This window comes from Tamandua tetradactyla, chromosome 9 (assembly GCF_023851605.1).
Source record: "Tamandua tetradactyla isolate mTamTet1 chromosome 9, mTamTet1.pri, whole genome shotgun sequence".
NCBI lineage: Eukaryota > Metazoa > Chordata > Mammalia > Pilosa > Myrmecophagidae > Tamandua > Tamandua tetradactyla.
The window spans coordinates 96,332,485-96,349,545 of record NC_135335.1 but is presented as its reverse complement, the minus strand read 5'-3'; the positions used below and the strand labels follow the sequence as shown (position 1 = coordinate 96,349,545).

The following is a 17,061-nucleotide window of genomic DNA, read 5'->3' as shown; positions in this document are numbered from 1 at the left end:
TCTATTTGTCATCCATTATTAACATTAGGTATATTTTTCCCCATTTACTACTGTATTATTATCACCTTTCATTAGCATCATGTATTTCTTATAACCCATGGAAGAACATTCTTATACTTGTACTAGAAACTATAGTTCATCATCTACAATAGGGTCCATTGTGCTGTACAGTCCTATATTTTATCTTATGATTTTTATTCTAGTAATACACACTTACCAAGTTTTCCCTTTTAACCACATTCACCTATATAATTCAGTACTGTTAATTACACTTGCAGTAATTTGCTACCATCACCATTATCCACTTCCAAATCATTACCATCAACCAAAATAGAATGTTGAGTTACAAGATTTCTTTATATATTCTGAATATTAAAACTTTCTCAGACATGTGGTTTCCAAATATTTTCTCCCATTAAGTATGTTGTCTTTTCATTTTCTTGACAAAGTCCTTTGATGTGCAAAAGTTTTTTATTTTAAAGAGGTCTCATTTATCAATTTTTCGTTGTTGTTGTTTAGGCTTTGGGTGTAAAGTCTTAGAAATGATTGACTCCCACAACTCTTGAAGATGCATCCATGCATTTTCTTCTAGGAGTTTTACGGTCCTGGTTCTTATATTTAGCTCTTTGATCCATTTTGAGTTAATTCCTGTGTATGGTGTGGATAGGGGTTCTCTTTCACTCTTTTGCATATGGATCTCCAGTTCTCCCAGCACCAAATAGTCAAAGAGACTATTATTCCCCAGTTGAGTGGATGTGGCAGCCTTGTCAAATATCAATTAGCCATAGATGTGAAGGAGGGTCTATTTTTGAATTCTCAATTTGAGGCTATTGGTCAATGCATCTATCCTTATGCTAGTACCATGCTATTTGACCACTGTAGCTTTGTAGTATGCTTTAAAATCATGGACTGTAAGTACTTAATTTTACATTAGGTTCAGTTATAGTTCTGGAAGAAAAGAAGGGTAGAGGGGGTGGGTCACTAAAATATTAGAAGTGTCTTTCAATCAATTACCTCAGGGCATTCAGTTGCAGTCTCATCTCGTGAAACAGGATTAATATCTCTAGACAAAGGAATGAGGGCTTTTTCCTCAGAAGTGGTTACAGGTTTATAAAGCAGTGTAAGGTTAAGCTCTACAGGTGGAGGTTGGGTAGCAGGTTCCTCAGGGTAGACTGGAGGTCAGGGAGCTGTCTTTTCAGGATAGGTAGCTATCCTGAGATAGCTGTTTCATCAGGGCAGACCATTATAGGCTTATCTAGCCAAGACTCAGCAGAACCTAGGGTTTCAATGTCCTCACTGCCATTATTATCAACCCTTATGTCCATATTCCAATTTTCAGGATCCCATTTCTTTTCAGTCAATGCCCTCACTTTAATAGCAGACACCTTACAATGTTGACAATTTAGCTTATGTTGTAACTTTGCCACTTGCACAATGACATGCTGGGTCTGGTTTTCAGAGCTCTCAAGTCTGCAGCTGTAGAAGATAAGACTTCCTTTCAGAGCACACAGAAACTTTTACATCTTTCATACTGCTCTTGAGCTGCAGATTTGAAGGCTTCAGCTCATCCCTTTCTTTTATAACTATATCCAGCATATCTAGGAACAGCTAACCAACATCATTTTAGGTTGTAACTCCACAAGACTTCGTTAAGGTGCCATAAACACTCCCACACAGAGCCTTGCCTCATATAAGAGTATGAGTAGCAGTGCCCAGTGGTGATATTTCACTTATCTCTCTTGCCAACTCATGCCATGGACTGTTAATGCAATATTGATTATGGAAAATGGAGTCATTAGTGCCTTTGAATCAAATCACAGTAGAAAACCAATCACAAAAACCCATTTTCAAGATTCAGTTTCTCAAAAATCACTCCTGGTACCAGAGTTGTAGTAGTTGGGTTTCTCTCAAGAAACAGAACAAACGGAATATCTATAAACATTACACGATTTTTATAAAAAGTGTCATGCAACCGCGGGGCTGCCTGAGTCCAAATTCCACAGGGCAGGCACAAACTGGCAACTCTGATGGAGGTTTCTGATGAATTTCCCAGGGAGAGCCGGCTGGCTGAAGTACAGATCAAAGTTTCCCATCTGACTGCTGAAGTCATCACTTCTTTTAAAGCCTTCAACTGGGAGTGGTCAAAGAAGGCGGGCCTGGTGGAGCATCGCTCAGGCTCGGAAACTGTGGGGCACGGGAAGTGGCGGGGTCCCCGGCCCTGAGCCCTGGTGTGGAGGGAAGCCACGCCAGCCAGGACCTCGGGTGGGTACTGGGGCCATGTCTCCTCTCAGCGCCCTCCCTGCAGGAAGGGGACTGGCAGGTGTGACTAACCCATGAGGATCACCATCGTTGGCGTTTGTAAGCTACCGGTGGAGAAGAAAGTAGTCCCCATTCCGTGGGCACGGAGCAAGCAGAAGGTCCGGAGTGAGGGTAATGGGCCCTGGTCTCAGCGTGGCAGTCACCTACTGCCATGAGAAGCACGACTTTCATATCACTCTGCAGCAGGGCTGCAGTGAACCGGTTGTCCAAGACCTGGCCCAGCTTGTTGAAGAGACCACGGGGATTCCATTGCCTGTTCAGAAATTCACATTAGAGGGAAAATCTTTGAAAGAAATGGAACAGCCATTGTCAGCACATGGAATACAAAATGGTTGCGGGGTCATGTTCATTGGGAAAAAGAACAGTGCGGAGGGGGAGGTTGAATTTTCTAGAGAAGACAGCTGACCAACCCAAAAGGTTGAACAAAGAACTCACTGGAATCCAGCAGGGTTTTCTGGTCAAGGATTTGGAAGTTGAAACTCTTGGCAACCTTGATAAGTGAGTAAAAGCAACACTCGAGCAATTTATGAAGATCTTGGAAGAGTTTGACACTGATTCTGCCAGAAAACTTCAGACAGTAGACTGGAAAGGAAGGGTTTGATGGAAAAGGTTCAGGCATGCTTAGCTGAGTGTGACACAATGGAGCAGAGCATCTGCCAAGAGACTGAGTGGCTACAGTCCACAAACTTGGCCCTGGTGGAGTGAGCTGAAGTGCCCTGAAGAACAGTAGCATCAGCTTCGTCCGCTCTGGAATAAAAGTTATCTGATTTCTCCCGGGGTGCTGGGCACAAAGACCAATTACCAAGTTTCCTATTCCTACACTATTGTCAATGAAAAAGTATTGCCTTTGCAAACTTAAGTTAGAGCTCCTGGTTTTTGTCATTCTGTCTCTATGTGGCTGTGCATTCCAGCTGTCCACCTTGTCTGGAGAGGGCTTCCTCTGCCTAAATTTTCCCAGCTCTTTTGATTTTGAGTGCTTTTTTTGAGGGCTAGTGAGAGCTCTCATCCTGTGTTAGTTTCAGGTTTTTAGGCTACCCAGGTGTTCAGATACTTATGACTTTTTGCCCTTGTGATCCTGTAATCCACAGATGTAAAACCAGAATCACTAAGAGGTTGGGTTCAATCAAAAATGTTGGGAATGGTTTAGAACGGGTGTTCAGCTCATGTGTAATTCAAGTATCCCAGTCAGCTGGCTGGGTTGTTGGTTCATAAACCCTGTTTCACCCTCCACTAACCCTGTTCAGCCATACATCTTCAGAAAACGACACCCCAGATTGCTTCTCTACCTGAAACTAGGCCAGAACCATGGCTTGGGATGGGCAGAGAGGGGAGCCAGAGTGGAGAAAGCAAGAAGGTGGTGAAGTTAGCCATGGATTCTCAAGAGTGACATAGCGACCTGCAAGGACACAGAATATTTCTGTTAACTGTACCCTTCTGAGATCTGTATTTCCTTCAAAGCTATTCTTGTCCTGTTTCGTGACCCTTTTCCCACCACTATTATTTAAAAATGGGTTTGAGCATCCATCAGCAAGCAAAAGTGTTTAGATTTCTTTTAATTGATGAGGTATGAGTACAAAAAGACTTCTGTGGTTCTAATTATAATTTCTTTGATAAAATCCTGAGTAGCCCAGGGATGGGGTGGGGGTAGGGACACCATCAACTGATTGGATTAAATGTCTCTCATTGCTGAGTACACTCTCTTTAGTTGACTGTACATGCAATCAACCATAAATGCAATCAACTTATTGATGGTTTAAGCCCACAAAATGTCCTTGCAGTGACAGTTAAGCCAGTGCTTGCTTGATTAGACAACTGGGCACAAATACCTGGCTAAGTTGACACATGAGCCCCATCATACTATGCACAGCTGTATGTCAATAAATTAGATGACTTAGCTGAAATAGACAACTTCCTAGAAACACAGATACAGCCAACACTTATCTAGAAGAGATAGACCAAACAAGTAGAGATTGAATCAGTCATCAGAAACCTCTCAACAAAGAAAGTCCAGGAACATTGGCTTCATAGGTGAATTCTACCAATCATTTCAAGAATTAATACCAAGCCTGCTCAAACGTTCCAAAAAATTGATGGGGCAGAACACTGCCTAATTTATTCTATAAACCCACATCACCCTAACCAAAGCCAGATAAATATACTACAAGAAAAGAACACCACAGACCAATTTCTCTAATGATTATAGATGTAAAAATCCTCAACACAATACTTGCAAATCAAATCCAACAGCACATTAAAAGAATCATACACCACAATCAAGTGGGTTTATTCCAGGTACACAAGAACAGTTTAACATAGTAAAATCAATTAGTGTAAAAGACCACATTAACAAAACAAAGAGAGAAACTGTATGATCATTTTGATTGACACAAAAAAGGCAATTGACAAAACCCAGCATCCTACTAAAAAAACAGGAATAGAAGGAAACTTCCTCGACATGATAAAAGGCGTATATGAAAAGTTCACAGTTACCCTGGTACTCAATCATGAAAGATTTAAAGCTTTCCCTCTAAGATCTGAAACAAGACAAGAATCCCTACTGTCATCACTGTTGTTCAACATTGTGCTAGAAGCTCTAGCCGGAGCAGTTAAGCAAGAAAGAGAAATAAAAGGCATCCAAATTGAAAAGGAAGAAGAAAAGTTTTAACTATTTGTAGACGACATAAGCCTATATATAGAAAATCCCCCAAAATCTACAACAAAGCTACTAGAGTTCAGCACAGTGGTGGGATACAAGATCAACATGCAAAAATCAGTAAGTAGTGTTTCTATACAGTAGAGATGAGTAATCTGAGAAATAAATTATGAAAAAAATCCATTTTATAATAGCAGCAAAAACATCAAATATCCAGAAGTAAATTTAGTCAAGTATGCAAAAGATCTGTACAAAGAAAACTACAAAATGCTGCTAAAAGACATCAAAGAATGCCATAAAAAATGCATTCATGTTTATAGATAGGAAGACTAAGCACCATTAAGATGTCTGTTCTACCCAAATTGATTTACAGATTCAATATAATCCCACTAAAAAATCCAACAACTTATTTCACAAAATTGGAAAAACCAATTACCAAATTTATTTGGCCCCAAATAGCTAAAAATATTTTGAAAAAGTAAAATCAGAAAGTAATTAGAGTCATAGCCTCTTAATGAATTCCCTGATTTAAGATAGTTCACAGACCCAAAACTCCTTGAATGATGGAAGGTCAGGTCACCTTGGGAAAGATCCTGTTATACTGTAAAAAATTTACACTTTTAACCTTCCTCTCAGCCTTCCCCAAAGAGACCTACAGCCTTTTACCAGGATATGTGTATTGGAGAAAAAGAAATGACCAAGTATTTCAGGGATTACCAGGTACTGGCTCAGAAGAGACATTAATTCCAGGAAACCCAAAATGTCACTCTGGTCCACCAGTCAGAGTAGGGGCTTGTGGAAGCCAGGTGATTGATGGGTTTTTAACTCAAGTCTATTTCACAGTGGGTCTGGTGGGCTCCTAGACACATTTTGTGGTTATTTCCCCCAATCCAGAATGCATAATTGGAATATACAGAATGCCCCACATTGGTTCCTTGACTTACGGAGTGAGGGCTAGTATTATGGTAGGAAAAGTGGAAGCCTCTAGAATTTTCCTTACCTATAAAATAGTCAATCAAAAGCAATACCAGATTCCTGGAGGCAGTTCAGAGATTAATGCCATTCTTAAGGATTTGAAGGATGCAGGGCTGGTGATTCCCACCACATCCCCATTCAACTTTTCTATTTGGCCTGTGCAGAAAACAGTTGGGTCTTGGAGGATGACAGTGGATTATTATAAGGTTAACCAGGTGGTGACTCCAATTGCAGTTGTTGTTCCAGATGTGGTGTCAGTGCTTGAGCAAATCCACACATCCCTGGTATCTAGTATGCAGCTATTGATCTGGCAATGCCTTTTCTCAGTTGCGATTAGTAAAGACCACTGGAAACAGTTTACTTTCAGCTAACATATCTTTATTATCCTACCTCAAGGGTATATCAACTCTCCAGCCCTATATTATAATCTTGTCCACAGCAATCTTAATCATTTCTTTATGGATAGAGGATAAGCTGTTGTGTACCAGTTTGAAAGGATTTGTGTACTCTAGAAAAGCCACATTTTAATCCGAATCAGTCTTGTGAGAGCAGCAGTTTCTTCTAATCCCTATTCAGTACTGTAGGCTGGAAACTTGATTAGGCTATCTCACTGGAGATATGACTCAATCACTTGCTGGTATTAAACTTGATTAGATGGAGACTTGTCTCCACCCATTCTACATGGGCCTTGATTAGTTGACTGGAATCCTATAAAAAGGAGACATTTCGGAGAGAGCTGCTTTTGAGAGTGAGGAGAGAGCTGCAGAACCTGACAGAAGGATGAGAGAACCACAGAGTCCACCAGCCAGTGATATTTGGAGGTGAAGAAGTAAAATGCCTCCTGGGGAGCTTCATGAAGCAGGAGGCCTGGAGAGAAGCTAGCAGATGCTACCATGATTGCCATGTGCCCTTCCAGATGAGAGAAATGCTAGCACATACTGCATCTGGCCCCTCTTCCGACCAAAAGAGAGGCACAATGCCTGGTTGACTTCTTTGTATTTTGGAGACAACATATTCCTCCTTTGGGTGTCTTACTCTGGCCCATTTGCCAAGTGACCAGAAAAGCTGCTAGTTTTGAGGGACTGAAACAAGGGGAGGCTCTGTGACAGGTCCAGGCTGCTATGCAAGCTGCTGTGTCACTTGGGCCATAAGACCCAGCAGATCCAGTGTTGCTGGAAATGTCATTGGCAAATAGAGATGCTGTCTGGATCCTTTGACAGGCCCCTATGGAAGAGTCATAATGCAGGACCATAGGATTTGGGAGTTAAACCTTGCTATCCTCTGAAGATAACCACTCTCCTTTTGAGAAACAGCCTTTGGCCTATTACTGGGCCTTAGTAAAGACTGAATGCTTAACCATGGACCACCGAATTACCAGGAGACCTGAGTTGGCTATCATGAGCTGGGTGTTGCCTGACCTGCCAACCCATAAAATTGTGTGTGCACAGCAGCACTCCATCATAAAATGGGAATGGTGTATGAAAGATAGGGCTTGAGCAGATACCAAAGACACAAGTAAATTATATGAATAGGTGGCATAAGTGTCCAAGGCCCGCATTCCTACCACCTTACCTTCTCTTTCACATCCCACAGCTGTGACCTTTCAATCAGTTGCCAGAAGAAAAGAAAACTCTGACCACGTTTTACAGATGGTTCTTCATGATATGCAGGTACCACCTAAAAATTGACAATTGCAGAATTACAGCCTCTTTGTCTCATGCAACATCCCAATCCAGACAAGACTACCAATGGCCCAGAAACTTCAGGAGTGAAGGTTTGGTTCATTTCACCAGGCAAAGCATACAGTGCCACTTTTTGATCTTAACATTTTTGTTTTATTTATCTGATATTAGTGTTTTGGTTTGCTAAAGCTGCCAGAAGGCAATATACCACAAACAGGTTTATTAGGTTACAAATTTATAATTCTAAGACCATGAAAATGTTCAAATTAAGGCTTCTAGAGAAAGATACCTTGACTCTGAAGAAGAGCCGATGGCATCTGGGATTCTTCCATCACATGGGAAGGCACATGATGACATCTTCTGGCCCTTCTCTCCAAAATGTCTCTGGGCTTCTGTGTGTTCTTGCTTGTTCCTCTCAGGGTATTTCCATTTCTGTCTCCAGAGCTCTCTAAATGTCTCTCTCATAAAAGGCTCCAGGAAAGGATTAAGTCCCACCATGAACTGAATGTGCCACCTTTTCATGGAAGCAATCTAATCAAATGATCCCATCCACAATGGGTCCGTACCCACAAGAATGAATTAAAAGAACTTGACTTTCAATTCAGCAGGCAAACTCACTACCCTCCCTCCTATGTGGGACATAACTCCTAGGGGTGTAACTCTCCCAGGCAACATGGGACAGAAAGTCTAGGATAAGCCAGAACCCAGCATCAAGAAATTGAAAAAGCCTTCTTGACCAAAAAGGGGAGGAAAGAAATGAGACAAAATAAAGTTTCAGTGGCTGAGAGATTTCAAACAGAGTCAAGAGGTCCTAGAGGTTATTTTTATGCATTATATAGATACCCTTTTTTTAGTTTATGGTGTATTGGAGTGGGTAGAGAGAAGTACCTGAAACTGTTGAGCTGTGTTCCAGTAGCCTAGATTCTTGAAGACAATTGTATAAAGGTATAACATTTACAATATGACTGGTTGATTGTTTAAACCTTGTGTCTGATGCTCCTTATATCCAGGATATGGCCAGATGAGTAAAAGACATGGATGACAAAAAAATAATAGGGGGTACAAAGGTTAAATAAATTGAGTAGATGTAAACACTAGTGGTCAATGAAAGGGAGGGGTAAGGTAAGTTTTTTCCTTTTTCTTCTTATTTCTTTTTCTGGAGTGATGCAAATGTTCTAAAAATGATCATGGTAATGAATACACAACTATTTGATGATATTATGAACCATTTATTGTACACCATGTATAGAACGTATGTGTGAAGATTTCTCAATAAAAAAAAAGAACATGGGTTTTCTGTGGTACATAACAGTTTCAAACAGCACAATTAGTATAACTGTTCCAGATCATTATTGGTTATTATTTGTCTGGAATATCTTTTTCCAAAGTTTCACTTTCACTATATTTGTGCCTTTGGGTCTAAGGTGAGTTCTTTACAAACAGCATATTTTTGTATACTTTTTTTATCCATTCTGCCCATTTGAATTTTGACTGGAGAGTTTAATCCCTCAGCATTCAATATTATTATTGTAAAGGCAGTGTGCTGATTTGAAAATATTATGTACCCCAGAAAAGCCATGTTTTGATCCTGATTCAGTCTTGCTGGGGTAGCCATTTAATCCTAACTCAATATTGTAGATTGGAAACTTTTGATTAGATTATCTCCACAGATATGTGGCACACCCACTCGTGAGTGTGACCTCCGATTAGTTAGAGATGTGACTCTACTCAGTACAGGTGGTTCTTGATTAGTTTACTAGAGACTTTAAAAGGGGAGACATTTTGGGAAAAACCTCAGAAATGACATAAATGACAGAGCTGTCAGAAACTTCAGAGCAGAGCTGACACAGATGCCGACACTTGGAGAGCAGAGACACAGATGTTTGGAGATGCTTGGAGCTCAGCAGACATTGCCATGAGATGTTAAGCAACTCAGAGAGGACCAAGGGAAGCCAAGAGATGAAAACCTGCCCCAGAGAAGCAAAGTGAGGAACTGTCATAGGAGAGGCTGAAAGCAATGGAACCCAAAAGCAAGGGACCAGTAGATGTCAGCTACATGACTACCCAGCTGATAGAGGTGTTTCCATATCCATTGAGTGTCCTTGAGTTAAGGTATCTTTCTTTGGATGCCTTAGTTTGGACATTTCTATAGGCTTAGAACTGTAAATTTGTAACTTTATTAAATTTCCCTTTTTAAAAGCCGTTCCACTTCTGGTATGACACATTCTGGCAGCTTACAAACTAACTCAGACAGTATTTAAACTTCAGCCATTTTATCCTTTTTAATTATGTGCTATCTTTTATTTTGTTTATTTATTTTTGTCTCTCTTTTACCCTTTTAGTTACTTTTATGAATACTCTTCATTTCTTCACTCTCCTCCAAGCCTTTTGCCTTGTCTTTTCCTTTCAGCCTGCAGAACTCCCTGTAGTATTTTTTTGTAGCGTAGCTCTCTTGCTGACGTACTCTCTCAGTTTCCTTTTATGTGTGCGTATTTTAAACTCTTCCTCATTTTGAAGTACAATTTTGCCAAATAAGTAAGTTTTGATTGGCCATTCTTCTCTTTCAGTGTTTAAAATATATCATGTCTTGTTGCCTCCCTGTTTTTTTAATGAGAAATCAGCACTTAGCCTTTCCCTTGTGTATGTAATGAATTGCTGTTTTCTTTTTACTATCAGTATTCTCTCCTTTGAAATTTGAAATTCTGGTTAGTATGTGTCCTGGAGTAAGTCTATTAACATTCATTCTGTTTGGAGTATGTTGCATTTCTTGAACACGTATATTTATGTCCTTCATAAGGACATAAATTTATGGTCCTTATTTCCTCAAATAAGTCTCTCTGTCCTATTTACCTTATTTTCTTCTGGGACACTATGGCATGTATGTTTGATGCTTTGTCATTCAAATCCCTGAGACCTGCTCTATTTTCCCCATTCTTTTCTCTGTCTGTTCTTCTGTCTGTAAGATTTCAAATACTCTAACTTCTGGCCACTGATTCTTTTTTCGCCTGTTCAAATCTGCTGTTGTATGCCTCCAGTGTATTTTTAATCTTTTCAATTTGCCTTTCAATGCCATTATTTCTATTATGTTTTTAAAAATATTTTTAAGTTCTTCTTTGTGCTCACACAACATCTTCTTAATTACTTGTTCCAAATTCTGTGTTTCCTCTGAAGGTTTAATGTGCTTCTTTAACTGAGCCATATTTTCCTCTTTCTTAATACTGCTTTAATATTTTTCTGATTTCTAGGCATCTGATATCTTGATAAGTTTACTCTGGAAGGCAGTTTATCTCTCTTACTTAGGGTTTTCTAGTTGATTGACTTTATATTAAGACTCTTCTTTGACAGTTGGTTCAAACTATTCTATACATTTAGAAGAGCCCATTTTTAGCTGATCAGATTTATTCAGCTCTTATTAATCTGACTTATGCCCCCGATATGTAGGACAATTTTTGAGACTGCCCTAATTGTGCAGTTGTTTCACCCTCAGGAGAAAGCTTCCTTTCCCCTGTTCCTTCCCCAGGAATGTTGAACCGTTCTGTTTATTTTGATTTGATTCTATGGCTATTTTAACACTCCTCTCATTTTTTCTAGCTGTTTTTGCATGGAGAGCAAATTCTGGGAGAAGGGTCACCTTGGTGAGGACCTTGCCAAGTCTGCATTTCCTAGTGAAAATAGTGCCAAGGATCCAAGAAGGCAGCAAAGACCAGTCCAGAGTGCCTGGGGGAGGAGACCCAAAAGGACACCAGCCTTCTCTTAGCTCCCTGTACTTTCCTGGCCTGCCCAGCAGACAGCATTCTTCAGAAAACTCTCACCTGTAATCCTAATGTGGTACTGTGCCTTAAGTACCACCCAACTCTGCCCCTCTCCAGAGTATGGGTGAAACAAAGGGTGCCAGCCGCTTCTGTCTGGGGTAGGTTGAGACCATAACTCAGAGCTGGGACTCAGCAATTTGAATTTACCAATGAAAAAATTCACTAATTAAAAAGTTGGTCTCCTCATTCTGCTCTTCCTTGGATGGTGTCTAGTGTTCTTCTGGTCTCTGGACAGTTGTTTCAGACAGTTCCTGACGGCGTACTAGCTACCCTAGAGACCAAACTGCTCTGCCATCCTACCGACAAGTCTCTAGATCTAATCTTAAAAGGCCAACACAGGCTAATAACAGATTAGCAAATGTACAACTTTGCCTCAAGGAAAAGAAGAAGTTGTACAGTATTTTTCTGACGACTTTAAGTGTAGTTTTACCACCTTGGTAAGAATGGATTGGAAGCTAATATTAGAACATTTGAAATGACTCAGCAGGCACTTTAGGACTTCAGAACAGTTTGAGGTCATCATTATGAGCATTTATTATTATAGAAGTCATCTCACCTAGCTGCAAAACATCATCCCTTACAACATTGGATTTGCGTGAGTGATTTATTACAATAGATTCAGAGACCATTATAGCTGGAAAGGAATTCTAAAACTTATACTTTCATTGTCCTCATTTTAAGAATAAGGAAATTGGGAACCATAAATTTTAAGAATCTTTCTTGTGGTCATAGAAAGTGGTAATCCTATGATTTGAATTTACATCTTTCTGGATTTAATACATTATTTTCATTATAAGATGTTAATTCTCATATTTACCACACTCAATACTCAAAAACAAAACAAAATTATCAAATTTAACGATAAATAAAAAAATTTTCTGTGATAAATGTTCAAGAAATTAAATTACCATTAACTTTAGATTGCTCTAAATTAGTAAACAGAAACACCACATTATCATCTAACCCTCCTTTTCATACATAATGTAGAATTTGCAGTTCATTTATTCAATAGAAACTTATTAAAGACCTACTATGTGTCTGTTAATTGCCAAAAGGACAAAGGTGAAGTCCAGGAACTCACAGTATAAAGTGGATTTCATTTAAAAAGAATTGTTTCAAATATTCTTTTCAAAATAGAATTTTTATTTATTCTTCATTTGTTCCAGTAATTAGTTAATTCTTTCAACAAATATTTTCTAAGAAAACTATGTTCTAGGTACAGTTCTAGACATCGTTTTAGGTTCTGGGTATAAAACAATGAACAAAATAGATGAAGTTTCCTGCCCTCCTATGCCTTACATACCAATTGCAGAGATAGAAAATGAACATAATAGATGCAATAATTGTATCATAAATTAGAAAACTATATAAAATGATAAGATAGTGGTATGAGAGTGTTGGATGCTTACAATTTTAGATAAGATGATCACAGTAGATATAAATGAGACAGTGATATTTGAGTAAAAATACTCCCTTCATGGATCCTTGGCACTGTTTTGATTAGGAAATACATTCTTGGCAAAGTCCTCTCCAGGGTGACCCCTCTTCTAAAATTTTCTCTCCAGGCAAAAGTAGTTAGAAAACATGAAAGGGTGTTAAAATAACTACAGAGGCCAATCAAAACAAACAGAACACTTCAACATTCCTGGAGAAGGAACAGGGGAAAGGATGTTTTCTCCTGCGGGTGAAACAACTGAACAATTAGTGCAGTCTCAAAAATTGTCCCATATATTCAGGGCATGGGTCAGATTAATAAGAGCTGAATAAATCTGATCAGCTAAAAACAGGCTCTTTTAAATGTATAGAATAATTTGAACCAACTGTCAAAGAGGAGTCTTAGTACAAAGGCAATCAACTAGAAAACCCTAGGTAAGAGGGGCTTCCAGAGTAAACTCATCAAATTAATCAGATGCCTAGAAATCAGCAAAATATTAAAGTCATACAAAGAAACACGAAGACATGGCCTAGTTGAAGGAGCAAATTAAAACTTCAGAGGAAACAGAATTTGGAACAACTAGCCAAAGATGTCCAAACAAATCTCCTAAATCAATTCAAGGAGATGAAGAGAAATATAGCTAAAGAAATAACAGATATTAAGAAGACACTGTGTGAGCACAAAGAAGATACACAGAAGTTGACATACTGTGTTGTAACTATTTTCTTTTAGATCAGTGGGAATTTATGCAGTAAATCAAGAAAAATGTCACTTCACTGTGTAGTAGTAATGCCTGTAAGTTTCTCATGTTAGTGCCTAAATCAGGAAGCATGCCGAACATCAACACAAGGATTTTATTAATCGATAGAAATGCAGTGGGAGAAAAAGGAAAAAGTGGAATTCATTCCTCCATTTTAAATTTCATTTATATTAATGAAGCCTTCCTTGAATATTCATTTTGGAAGCCATATTTGTCTTTGACCTTTATCATTGCAACGATCTATTTCTGCTTAGCTTGGAAATGTTTGTCTATATCTTGTTTCTACAAACAAATGATATTTTCCAATGCAGGATGTGTATCTCATTCTTCCTTGTGAATAGCAGAATGCTTCACACAGATGAGCACCCAATGAATAGCTGCCTATTGGAAACACTTGGGATCACGACATAAATATGCCCATACATAACTCTACTTCAGAATGTGAATATATTTAATATTAGCTTTAGATGCGCAAAAGGAACGTTCACCTTGGAAGTTACATTCCATTGCCGATGTATGATAATGTGTTTTAAATAATAAATGTGTGTTTTAAAAAATAAAAATTCTACGTATAAATTAATTCCAGCATAATTTAGAATCACGTGAAATTGGAAATGTGATTACTTTAACAATAAGAGGATAATTTAGTAAATCAGGTATACTTGAAGCAGCCATGAAAAATAAAGGTGTGAGGGGAAAACTTATGTGACAAAAATAAAAAAAAAACTAACTAAATAGGGATAACTGGAAAGAGCAAATCACTGACATATAGTTACTACAGATACAGCTCTGGAAAGCTAAACAGGGAATATAGAAATGGGTAATAAATATTATTGAGTAAGAGTTTAATTTTTCTTTGTATGGTGGGGCAATGTTCTCCCATGTTTTAAAAATAGTTATTTTGCTTAGGTTGTTATATTACTTTACAAGAAAAATTGTAAGGATATTTTTATTTGTACTTAGTTTAAAATAAAATCATATGATGTTTTTAAAAACTAAAATTTGTATAAATTTAAGCTGAAATCTTTTTCATAGAATTTCTGTCTAAAGTATACACCCATCAATCCATTTTTTTGGTCATTTAAAAAATAGACCTTAATTTATAGGGTAGATTCATATTTACAGAAAACTTTTGCAGGAAGCAAGGAAAGTTCCCATTTACTCCTTTCTCTCTTCCTCTTTCCCCAACAGTTTCTGGTATTATTAACATGTTCCACTGGTATGGTATATTTGTTACAACTGATGAAACAAAAAATATGAAAAGATGAAAAACTTTATTCTTTTAAGAGAAGTAAACTGAAGCTGAAATACTTAAAAAAAGAGATAACTTGTGACTCCGAGATTCTCCTTGTTTTGCAAACTGAAATTAAAATGTAAATTTCTAAAGGGTAACAACTTATTCTTTTGTGCAACTTCACAGATACCCAGCAGGTGTCAGGCTTATACTACTTTATGTAATGTTAAACCTGAGTATTAGGAAAGCAGTTGGGATTTTATGGCTTTTTAAATATATGTATATATATATTCAATAAAGTAAATTAAAATAAGGGAAAAATTCCCCAGATACACAGTACTATTCTAGAGGTGTGGGGAAGAACATTTAAATCATCTGTCTAGATGAGGACTGTTCATGTACTGATTGTGTAATGTCAGGTCTGGAAAATAATTTGGCATTATTTATCTAAAGTTGAGATTTTAAAAAAAGGTTCATACTGTTTGGCTATTTCCATGTCTAAAAGTGTATTTTAATTGAATAAAAAATTGAGACAATGATTTATGTCTAAAAATATGAATATAATTTCATAAACATTGTCAAATAGAAAATACATATGTACATATTGGTATGGTGATAAACATATAATATGAAAATATAATACTAGAAGGCATATTTATTAAGGGGCATGAAATTATTAGCAGTAGTTATTTACAGATGGTGTTTTTGTGTTTAAATGTTTTACTTAAGTGTTTTACTTCTCTAAGCCTTTTATTTCTAAAATGTCCCTAATGATTACATAATATTGTATAACAAAATATAGATACTAAAAAATTTTCTCTTAATTATTTCTGCTCAAGGTGAATTCCTGATTCATTCTGTTGGTGTGATCTGCTAAAATTATAACGACGATGTGGGACTGAAATTTTCTTAAAAGAAATGTGGTTTAGAGCAGCATGGTGTTAGAATTGAATTCATACACTCCCCTGCCGTGAACCCCATAATGTTTGATGTAGAATTTGATCATAGTGGCTCAGTTTCTTCTTTTTGTGATGTGCCTTTTTAATATTTTGTTTCTGGTTTCATTTATCGAACACTAACCTAGTACATTGTACTTATGTAGAATAAATTAGATATTGACCCATTTAATCTTCCTTAAGAGGTAGGTGCTGTTTTTATTAAATTAAGAGACTGAGGCACAGAGAAGGTAAGTGACTTGTTCAGCTAATAAGTAGTGAAGCTTGGCTTTGAACTCAGCAGTGGGATTCCAAGCAATATTATTAACTCCTCTGTTAAGCTCACATATGGAATATGAATGAACAACACTTTAAAATGATGATTAGTTTGAAAATTCTCTGGATAGAAATATCAGTCTACACAGAATTAGATATGAAAGATGTGTAGAAATTTTTTTTTTGTCTCTAACATTACTTGAGGTCTAATAGCTCTCTCTGTTGTTGACACGTCATCCTCATGGGCGTGGAAATAGCTCTTCTGTCTCCTTATCCCAACACCGTAGATTGCTTTCTCCTGGGAGGCAGCATACCACTCTGTCAGTCCATGCAGCATAGATATCTACTCCCTCTCTGGAGTTTTTCTGTTTCCCTAGAATTTCACCCCAGAAATAAAGTACAAACCCTGTGTGTTCTCAGATTCCACCAACTTTCCCATGTTGATTCTTTTCCAGGGCTCTTGGGCAGGGTAACTGACCCTTGTCTCCTAGATCTCTCCTTCCTCTTAATGAGTATTTCCCCTCTCCTGATGAAATAAGCATATAAGAACTGAGCAGCTTGCAACTGGGAGAAGTAAGAAAGAGTGTGTGGAAGAAAATACCAGGAGAAATATTAATATTAATATTAATAAAATATTTTGAAATAGTAATATTTCAAAAATATTTTCCAATTCATCATGAACTATTAAAAAGAGAATATTAAATTAAAAATTCAAATGAATACCTATTATACCAATATGATTTTTATAGAACTTATATTGCATTAATTCAGAACTTCTTGCAAATTCTAAAATGAATGGGAATAATTTTATTTGCATATGGGTGAATGGTGAAAGTGAAGACTATCATTTTCAAATTTCTTTCTCTCTTTGTTTTATACAGGTCTGAGAGAGAAAGACTCATGGTTACTCTCATTCTGGGACAAAATAATCATTTTCCTATTGCTGCTATTTGCCAGCTTTACACTGCTTAGAGCCGTTG

General features: G+C 37.6%; 1 pseudogene; it reads left to right on the top strand.

Moving 5' to 3' along the window:
* Window positions 1–2,433: 2,433 nt before the first annotated feature.
* Window positions 2,434–3,024, top strand: LOC143646220 (BAG family molecular chaperone regulator 1 pseudogene; annotated as a pseudogene).
* Window positions 3,025–17,061: the final 14,037 nt, after the last annotated feature.